This window comes from Triticum urartu, chromosome 2A (genome assembly GCF_056163025.1).
Source record: "Triticum urartu cultivar PI428250 chromosome 2A, HENAU_Tu73, whole genome shotgun sequence".
NCBI classification, from domain to species: domain Eukaryota; kingdom Viridiplantae; phylum Streptophyta; class Magnoliopsida; order Poales; family Poaceae; genus Triticum; species Triticum urartu.
Window position 1 is genome coordinate 207,433,624 of NC_141874.1, and position 9,829 is coordinate 207,443,452.

General features: G+C 41.4%; 1 long non-coding RNA gene across 1 annotated transcript; it reads left to right on the top strand.

Annotated features, from left to right (window-relative positions):
- The first annotated feature begins 3,711 nt into the window (after nucleotides 1–3,711).
- On the top strand, nucleotides 3,712–5,016 carry LOC125536776 (uncharacterized). Its single transcript, XR_007295224.2, has 2 exons — nucleotides 3,712–4,417; nucleotides 4,567–5,016. It is a non-coding gene; the product is annotated as an uncharacterized LOC125536776 (long non-coding RNA).
- Nucleotides 5,017–9,829: the final 4,813 nt, after the last annotated feature.

The following is a 9,829-nucleotide window of genomic DNA, read 5'->3' on the forward strand; positions in this document are numbered from 1 at the left end:
CGACGCATGGAAGATGGCCCTTATTGGGCGCAGAAGCCGAGGAACCCAACATTTATGGGAGTCGGACACTACTTAGCAGATATTCAGGATTTGCAGAAGAACCCTCCTTGCAATGCCGAAGACAATACTGCGCGTCGGACTCATTGTCATTGAAGCTTGGTTCAGGGGCTATTGAGGAAGTCCTGGATTAGGGGGTCTCCGGACAGCCGGACTATATCCTTTGGCCGGACTGTTGGACTATGAAGATACAAGATTGAAGACTTCGTCCCGTGTCCGGATGGGACTCTACATGGCGTGGAAGGCAAGCTAGGCAATACGGATATTTATATCTCCTCCCTTGTAACCGACTTTATGTAACCCTAGCCCCCTCCGGTGTATATATAAACCGGAGGGTTTAGTCCGTAGGACAACAGACAATCAGACCATAGGCTAGCTTCTAGGGTTTAGCCTCTCTGATCTCGTGGTAGATCAACTCTTGTAATACTCATATCATCAAGAACAATCAAGAAGGACGTAGGGTATTACCTCCATCAAGAGGGCCTGAACCTTGGTAAACATCGTGTCCCCTGCCTCCTGTTACCATCCGCCTTAGACGCACAGTTCGGGACCCCCTACCCGAGATCCGCCGGTTTTGACACTGACACAAGTCCATTCCCTAACAAAGACCCTTTGTGAAACAAGGATAGACATTGTTCGATGTCGTCAAGATATGCATGGTTTTGAAACCAGACTATCAGACAATTGCTATGTTGTTCAGGAGCCTGGGAGAAATGAAGGCGAAGGTTATGGTGCTCCATCTGACAATACAGCATGAAAACGTAACGGTCAGGTCAAATGAACTGAGCTTCTGAACTTCTGGTGGTGCATTTATCTGCCATACTATTAACATTTATGCCATCCTTCCTTTTGTTTTATAGTTGTAATTTGTTTTGTTGCGATACAAAATTTGTTCTTAACGTGTAGCCACCAGCTGAAGAAAACAGCAAGCCATTTTTGTATAGTGTAGGGTGTTCCCCATATTTGCACTAGTGGTGATCTTTGATTCCTAGTGGATGTAATCTATACAATCGCCTTAATAGCCTAGCGATAGTTTCGGGCTTATTTATTTCCTAGTCTTTGTTTTCACTAGTTTGCTAGTGGCCACAACAACCATGGGCCATATACGGACCGTGGTAACCATGACCCTGCTACGGGCCGTAGGATCCATGGGCCTCCTATGGGCCATCTTTAAATGGGCCTCCAACACGGCGGTAGAATCGGTGGGCCTCGGGCCGTCGGATAAATGGGTCTACATGGGCCGTAAGCGAGCGTAATTGGTATCGGCCCAGCACGATGACGGGCCGTTAACAGGCCGGAGGACAGCAAAGGCTTAATTCTGTCACGGGCATAACGGGTCGTTAATGGGCCAGAATATAGGACGGGCTAGAAACGGTGCAACGGGTTAACAAGCCAGGAACGGGCCGACTCTTGCCACGGGCTGAATTTGGCCCATTAGGGGAACAGGCCAGTAACGGGCCGGAAGTAATCGAGGGCCGGAAAGGAGCCCAAGAACGTATGGGCCGTCAGTAGGCCAAAAGCTAACACGGGCTGGAAATGACCCATGTGAATCATGGGCCGTTAACGGGTACAAAGAAATTTACTGTTCATTCTGGGCTAGAGTCACTGTGGGCCTTTAAAGGGCCTAAAGATGCGAAGGCCTCATATGGGCCGAAAGACGTCGTGGTCCATACATGGGCCAAAAGTGAAACGGGCTGGTGTTATATTCGACGGCCCACATGACGTTGTTGGGCTGATTTCGGGTAGGCCCTACAGGTCATGAGTTACCGGGTCATAAAATGGTCTATTTGTGAAGAGACCGTTAACAGGCTTTTCATGGCCTAGCCCGCTAACTTTTGACCAAGTCAAATGGGCCGGCCTTTGTAAGCTAAATGGGTCGCTGGTGGGTCATCACACGTGTCGACATATCATAGGCGCCTATCTGACCCACTGACGAGCTGACACATGTTTCCTCCGGCCAATCAGAATTTTACATGTGGAAATTTCCCATTTGTCCGGGCTGTTAACGGGTTATCGGATCCAAAACCAGACCCGATAGCTTAACGGCGACCCGTTACGGTGGATGCCACATGTCGGTCACCCTTGACGAAAGCACTTCGGTGTCGTGCAATTTATCATCATGGAAGTGGACACTTTCGTGATGATAGTTTTGGTAATGTCATGGAACACTTCTACGACAACACAGGTATGACTATCTTGATTCTGTCATAAAATCGTCATGGATGTACATGCATGACAGAAAATGTGACCTACTGTGACAAACACATATCATCACGGAAGTGTCTTTTTTGTGGTGATTGCTATATGTTCCTCTCATTTCCTAGATTTTTATGACCACACATGTTATTGTTAGAGTTGATATGAGAACAGTTGGCATCTAACGATTGTTAGAATAGATATTATGAGTATAACCTCATGATTGCTATATGTTACTATCATTTCAAGGATTTTTATAACAACGCATGTTATTGCTTAGAGTTGATATGATAACTGTAGTAAGTGCTATGGTAGAATATGAGTAGGCCCTGTCATATCTGTTTTCCTCTCATTGTTACATGATGTTTGAACCATGATATATTGCTAGAATATGAAAGCCATTGGCTTATTTTTTTAACCTGGGCTATGATTATGACCACTGCATTGCAATTCTCTGTCTATGATATGTGTCACTGTTATAATAATATTAATTCCACACATACTCTGAACATGATTGTTTATTTTTGTCCTTTTGGTCTCCAATTCGAATTGTTGCAGCAGACGCAAATGCGCTGACCTTCATGATTCCAAGACCTGGAATCATACCAGTCGATGGGTGGTGGTTTATCGCTCCGTCAGCTGACGGCGGTCATTTGATGCTCATTTGCACATACCAACTTGACCAAACAATTTCATCAAACCACATGCAGTACAATGCCTAGGGCGTTCGTGACATTGATGGCTATGGCTGCTTCGTGTTCGAGAAAGATCCCAGCTCCGTTGGGCCAGGCGTATTCAACTGGAGGCGGGTTTACAGCCTCGGCAACCACTCCATGTTCCTCGGGCTCAATTATCCGATCATCCAACCAATCATCGATCATATCACCGGCGATGATTACCGTGCTATGCAACTTCCATTCGCCAGGGGGAACTCTGTTTACACATCATACCATGGGTTTCATGAATCGCCATATCCAGAGATTCGTCGACACAGCTTGTTGCCATGTAATCTTCAGTGTGTGAAAAGCATCAAGCTTCCATGTGATGGATGGATTTGCAAACCCGGCATGCGGCGATGTGATTCATGCCAACAGCAAATATGCACAACTTGATTCATACTGATATCTAGACTGAGCCATGTGTCCTGCTGCTGTAGCATGACCCTCTTTTGTTGGATATTACGTACTGTTGTTAGTTTGAAGCACTCCTATGGTTAGAAGGATAAATGCCTTTCTGGGATCAAGTTCATCCTAACTCACCTGCGTAGGATGTACTGATAATGATGATGGAGATGCTGTGCAGAAGCCATATATGTGTGTGTGTGTGTGTGTGTGTGTGTGTGTGTGTGTGTGTGTGTGTGATAGCACTATTCTAATCCTGGGATTAGAATAACTATTTGGATCATAGCGCCCCTATATAGGCCCGCTGGACATGTTTCAGAACCGACGGGCTGAAAAAAATCCAACCCACCCACCCCACTACCGTACCTCTCCCCAACTCCCCGATCCACCCCCACCACATCCTTCAGGCGCGCCGCCACCCGCGCCATCTCCTGGCGCCGCCGCCGCCCGCGCCTTCGCTTGGCGCCGCTGACCGCCTCCTCCCGGCGCGCCACCGCCCCACCTTGCCTTCTCCTGGCGAGTCCTTGCCCCGAATCCCCCCAACAAACTGCCCCCACCTCCTCCTAGCGTCGCCGCCCCTGCATCCTCCTGGCCCGCAGCTGATCTCGCCTCTTTCCGGCGAGAGTCCAACCCACAACTATTCGTCGCGCTGCCTTTTCCATGTCGGCCGCCTCCTTCTCCCCCCTCCACTACGCGCCACCGCCGCCGCCCATGCGCGGCCTCGATCCGGTGCCGCCGCCCACCACTACCAAGACCCCGGCCCATCGCCGCCCACCAGCACAATGCCCCTCTACGCACAAATCCGACCTTCCCTCTGCTCCGGCGCAACCTTCCATCCCCTCCGGTGCGGCCTGCCCTCTCATCTGGTGTGCCCTCCTCCAGCGCGCCTGCACTCTGCTCCGTCGGCACAGAGACCGAGCACCTCCTCCTCCAGCGAGCTCCTCCATCCCCAACTTGTCCTTGAATGCGGACGCTGCACCACGCAGATTCCTACCCACCGTTCCTCCTCTCTGCTTCTTCACTCTTAACTTCTCTAGATTTTGGTGTGTGCACGCAAAATGTTCACTAAAATTTCTTAGTGCACTAGTACCGGTTTTGTGTATTCCTTTTCCCTTCTAGCTTAGTCTTTTCTTGCTAATTGATATAGCTTGGATTACTTAAGGGTGTTTTTCATGTGTGTTCTACCCTTTAGGTTGAATTTCAGCCTGCATCCCCGACGTAGGGATGCTCCGGCTCCTCCCCCGCTTGCTGCCAGGTCTGTCTCTCCTTCCTCCCCTACTTGACGTCCTGTGCGGTGGTGGATGTGGCTACTTGATGGAGTGAAGCCGGCCTCCGAGCACTGGTAGTTGCACTGCAACCTGCAAAAAAAAGGAACAACCGCAAGTTCAGAATCAGAAAAATGAGAAGTTCAAGAAGAATAAAGGCACTGCCTTCACTCACATGCTTGCAAACTACTAGGTTGTAGCTTGTATGTTGTTTGCAACTATCTTTAATTTCTTTAGTAGCTCGTACACATTTTGCCAAAATCTAGTACTTTCAGAATGGTAAAGTTGATAGTTGGCCTATAGGGACAACCATGTTGATGGCGATTGAAAAAGGATTCTGAAATAATATTATTGAGACTGAAGATCAAGTTTGATAATGCACGATGTTAGAGGATTCCAGGGCTTTTTCTAGGTGTTTGATGGCTTCTGAGAAATGCGTTCATATCTCACAAGTTTCAGGGTTCAAGTTCATCTATATAAGAAGGAATGCCAATTTTTTTGCACATCTGTGTGAAAGAGGCACTGAACCTTGATCTGCTCGCTATTTCTTTTCTTGTAACACCTAGCTACATCACGTGGTTTCAATCACAGTTATTTTTGGCTGCCATGGCCCGACACCTCCTCCATGTCAGTGCTGCCGTCATGACCTAGCCTACATTTTTTGGTTGCTGCTAGCTGTTGTTGTTGCGTCCTGCCTCGCCATCTAACTGATGTTAGTGCGCTGCTGCTGCAGTTTAGCTAGAGTGGGAGAGAGATTTCTTTGAGAGTTTAGCTGCTGTTGCTGTCCTTAATTTTTGTTTTCGAACTTGTTGGTTAAAGATAATGATGTTGCTTTCTACAGATGGCCTTCCTGTAGATGTATCATTCTCCATCCGCTCAGAAGCTTCAACATTCTAAATTATCATAACAAAATAAAAATACAATCTTAGTGTGCTTTATCATGTTTCCGGTAAAAGTAATTTTTTGACATACAAAGGGAAATTCATAGCATATTGAAAACAAACCAAACATGATCTTACTTGTAGAAATGGAGTACGGTGTACTATTTTCCTGAATTGCAACATTTGGAACATCAGTAAATGTGTATTGGTAGCTTTACTCGCCATTTTACCATGCAACTTCAACTTCTGCAGTTTCAGATTTCATTAGCTACTCCTCACCAGTTTCATTTATCGGACATTTTCTCTTTCTAATTGAATAATCAACAGTTTATGAGGTTACCATAAAGGTCAATTTTTTGACTCTGCTAACTTCTAGCACATCAGAAGCAGCAGTGACCTTTTGCTAGCAGAGCCAAAAATACTAGTTTAAACCTACACATTGCAAGATGAGTAGTTGTTAAAATTGGGCAACAAATGCTAATGCCATCATTACGCAACACATACAAATTGTTTCCTCCTCATTAGGTGCCCACAGTTCGTCAGATGTACAGAGAGCATGCAAAGTTTGTGAAAGAAAGTTTTGGAAACACCTTTCAGCAAAAATAAAACACTGAAAAAACCCATTTATCAAATATTATGGACCACAATGGGGCGAGGAGGTTGAGCTTCTCTCCCATGATCGTGCTCTTTTTCGGTCGAGCTTCCATGCTCTTTAACAAATAAGTTCAAATATAATAAATCACAAGCGTTCCTATCCTTGTGTGCTTGCATTTTGTGTGTGTTCGTGCAAAAAAACAGGTGGTTCTAGAAAGAAGTTCAAATATAATAAATAAAAAAGTTCAAGAACATGTGACACGATAGAAAGTCTCGTGTACGAAATTGATACGCACAAAGAAAACTATCATATATGTCCTTTATGTGACACAATCAATTCCTGGAAGTTTATATGTAAAAAAAGAAAAAACCACTTTAAGAAAAAAAACAATTGAAAAATTTACCACAAAAACTACACAAATTTATCAAAACACAAAATCAATTTTCCCCCATTTAAATAAAATAAAAACAAGAACAAATTGAAACAATAACGAAATTCAATGTTATTTTTTCTGTTTCTAAAAACTAAAAGCGAAGAAGTTCAAATTGAAAAAACCAAGAAATTCCAGATTAAAAAATAGAGAAGTGCACTACTTATTAAAATGCATTTCCCTGTATCCACAAAAGACCCTAAAGTTCAAATTTAGAAAATGAGGTGGTTCAATGTCTAATTTAATTCTTTTTCCTTTTGAATAACAAATTAAAAAATCATTTCTAAAAAAACTAAGAAGGTCAAACAACAATAAGAGAGAAGTACAAGGTTTAAAAACACGAAAACTTAATGATTCTAAAAAACCAGGAAGTTCAAAAATAAAAAATTAACTTTTATAAAAAGGATTTTTTTTATTTTGCAAAAAATAAAATAAAAGAGAAGTTCAAATTAAATTAACAGAGCGGTTCAACATTCATAAAAAAAATAAAATATTTCTCACTTCTAAAACAATAAAAACACGAATAAACCAAGAAGTTGTACGATGTTTATTATAAAACTAGGGCTTCTCCGTTACAAATGAATAACACCAAGAAGTCCAAATTGAAAAAACCAAGAAGTTCCATTTAAAAAATATAATAGTTCAATTGCATGTTAAAAAGAGAGGAAAAACAACAACATTTTTGCCATTTTTAAAACTGCCCTCAAACGGCGATGAATTGGTAACACTTGTCTACATGAAAAAGTTGCTCCTATTCATAAGCTTTCCAACGGTATATTATATGCTACATTCCGATGTATAGTTTAAAAGTTTCATGTATACCAATTAAAACATGTTTTTATGTATTGAAAAAATTCTTTTGAACCGTCAAGAGTATGAAAAAATGATCAACTTGGAAAAGTTGTGTGTTTTCAACGGCTTTCCATCGGTATATAATTTGCTCAATTCCGGTAAGTGGTTGGGGAGTTACGGGTAAAAAACAACACATGAAAAACATAGTGAAGTTCAAAAAGAACTGCTCCAGAAGTTCAACCTCTTCATTAAGTGCATTTTCAGAGACTCTGTTTTTCCAATGAAGGTAGAACGCATGATCTCAGAAATTCAGATTGATAACTGCCAGAAATTCACGTACTACACGGTGTGCATTTTGTATTACAAAAGAATGAAAATGCAAAGCCTAAAGTTTTGTTGCTAGAAGTTTAAGTGCTCGTCCCAAGAAAGTTCAAAAATTCTTGTGAGAGAGGTTGAACAAAAATATGTGACATAAGTTCAAGGTGAAAATAATGAGAAGTTCAACTACTGCAAGGAATGCATTTCAGGTGAGGATAAAAGTATAGAAAAATAAAAGCTTAAAAGGTTTGTTGAAATAAATGCAAGTGCTCTGTCCGGAGAAGTTCAAAAATTCTTGCGAGAGAGGTTTACCTTGTATTTTCATGTTCGGTTTTTTCCATATAAAAATTGAATACAATTCTTTACTCAAAAAATAAAAAGGTAAAGTTCAAATTGAAATAACAGAGAAGTTCAGAGATTATTAAAACCTAGGGTTTACCTATTCAAAAAATAAAACACAACAAAAAAATGTCTGCTAGAAGTTCAAGTGCTCGTCGAGGAAAATTTCAAAAAATTCTTGTGAGAGAGGTTCACCGTGTATTTAAAATACATAAAAATATGTTGTTTTTTGTTTTAAAATAATTCTCTCAAACTAGAGAGAAGTTCAAAGTGATAACAACTGGAAGTTCACGTACTACATGGTGTGTATTTCATATAAGAAAAATACAATAAAGTGAAACAGAGTGAAGTTCAAACAGACATGCCCCAGAAGCTCAACTACTTCAATTAGTGCAAAAAACAGCATGTCAAAAACAGAGTGAAGTTCAAACAGACATGCCCGAGAAGTACAACTACTTCACGCAATGCTTTTCCATTCACGATGAAGGAAGAAATCATGATCTCGTCATTTTATAATTTACTTCAAAACGGCAGGAATATCATTTGTGTAAGTTCAAGTCCTCGGTCAGAGAAAGTTCAAAAAAATATTGTGAGAGAGATTTCTACAAAAGGAATATCATTTGTGTAACACTGACGAATGGATGAGAAAATTACAAATGAAAATACGTCACAGAAGTTCAACGTGAAAACAGCAGGAAGTTCAACTACTACGTAGAATGAATTTCAGATAAAAAAAACTTTTAAAATCGTCACGAGTATGAAAAAATGATCAACACGCGGAAGTTGCGTGTTTACAGTAGTTTTCCATCGGTATATCACTTGCTCAATTCCGGCGAGTGGATGGAGAGCTACGAGCAGTGGATCGAGAGCTACGAGCAAAAAAAGCACGTGAAAAACAGAGTGAAGTTCAAGTAAACATGACGAGAAGTTCAAGTTCTTCACGCAGTGCATTTTTGAAGAATCTGTTTCGCGATAGAGGCAGAACGAACGATCCCGCCGTTTTCAAAATTAGTTGAAATGGCTAGGAATCAGAGAAAACCATCAACATGAAAAAGTTTCGCATTTTCCATAGCTTTTCAACGGTATATTATTTGCCCCATTCCGATAAAATTTGTAAAAATTACAACAAAAATGACATAAAACTGTTATGAATTGGGAGAAATAATATATACCAAAAAGTTTTGCATTTTCTCAAGCTTTCCAACGCCATATCATTTGCTGCATTCAGACGTAAGGTTAAAAAATTAGCTCGAAAATACAAACTCGATGGAAATTGTACCATTTTCTAAATTACTTTTAAACCGTTCAAAATTAGAAAAAACTTTCGACAAGAGAAAGTAGCGCATTTTCATAAGCTTTCCAACGTCATATCATTTGCCTCAATTGGATTAGTCGTTTAGAAATGCCATCAAAAATAGTAACTCAGTTGTTCGGTTTGCGAAGAGTTTATGATTTTCCATATTACTCTTTAACCATAAGGAATTAGAGAAAACTTTCAACATGTGGAAGGAGCAGCTTTACAGCAGCTTTCCAACGCCATATTATTTGCCTCATTCCAATAAACGGTTTAGAAATGCGATCGAAAATACCGTTCACATTTTTTGTATGAAGAAAAATGGTTTTCAAAATTGCTCTTAAACTGCTTACATTTTGCCAAAAATTTAACTTGGGTCATGATACTGGTGTCCATAGCTTTCCAACGGTATATTGCAAGCCCCATTTGGGCAATGTTGGCGGAAGTTCAACCTAGCACTAGGAGAAGTTCAGGTCGAACAACTCAGATAGTAAAATTACAAAAAACGCAATTTCATCACGACCCGAGAACAAAATCCGCC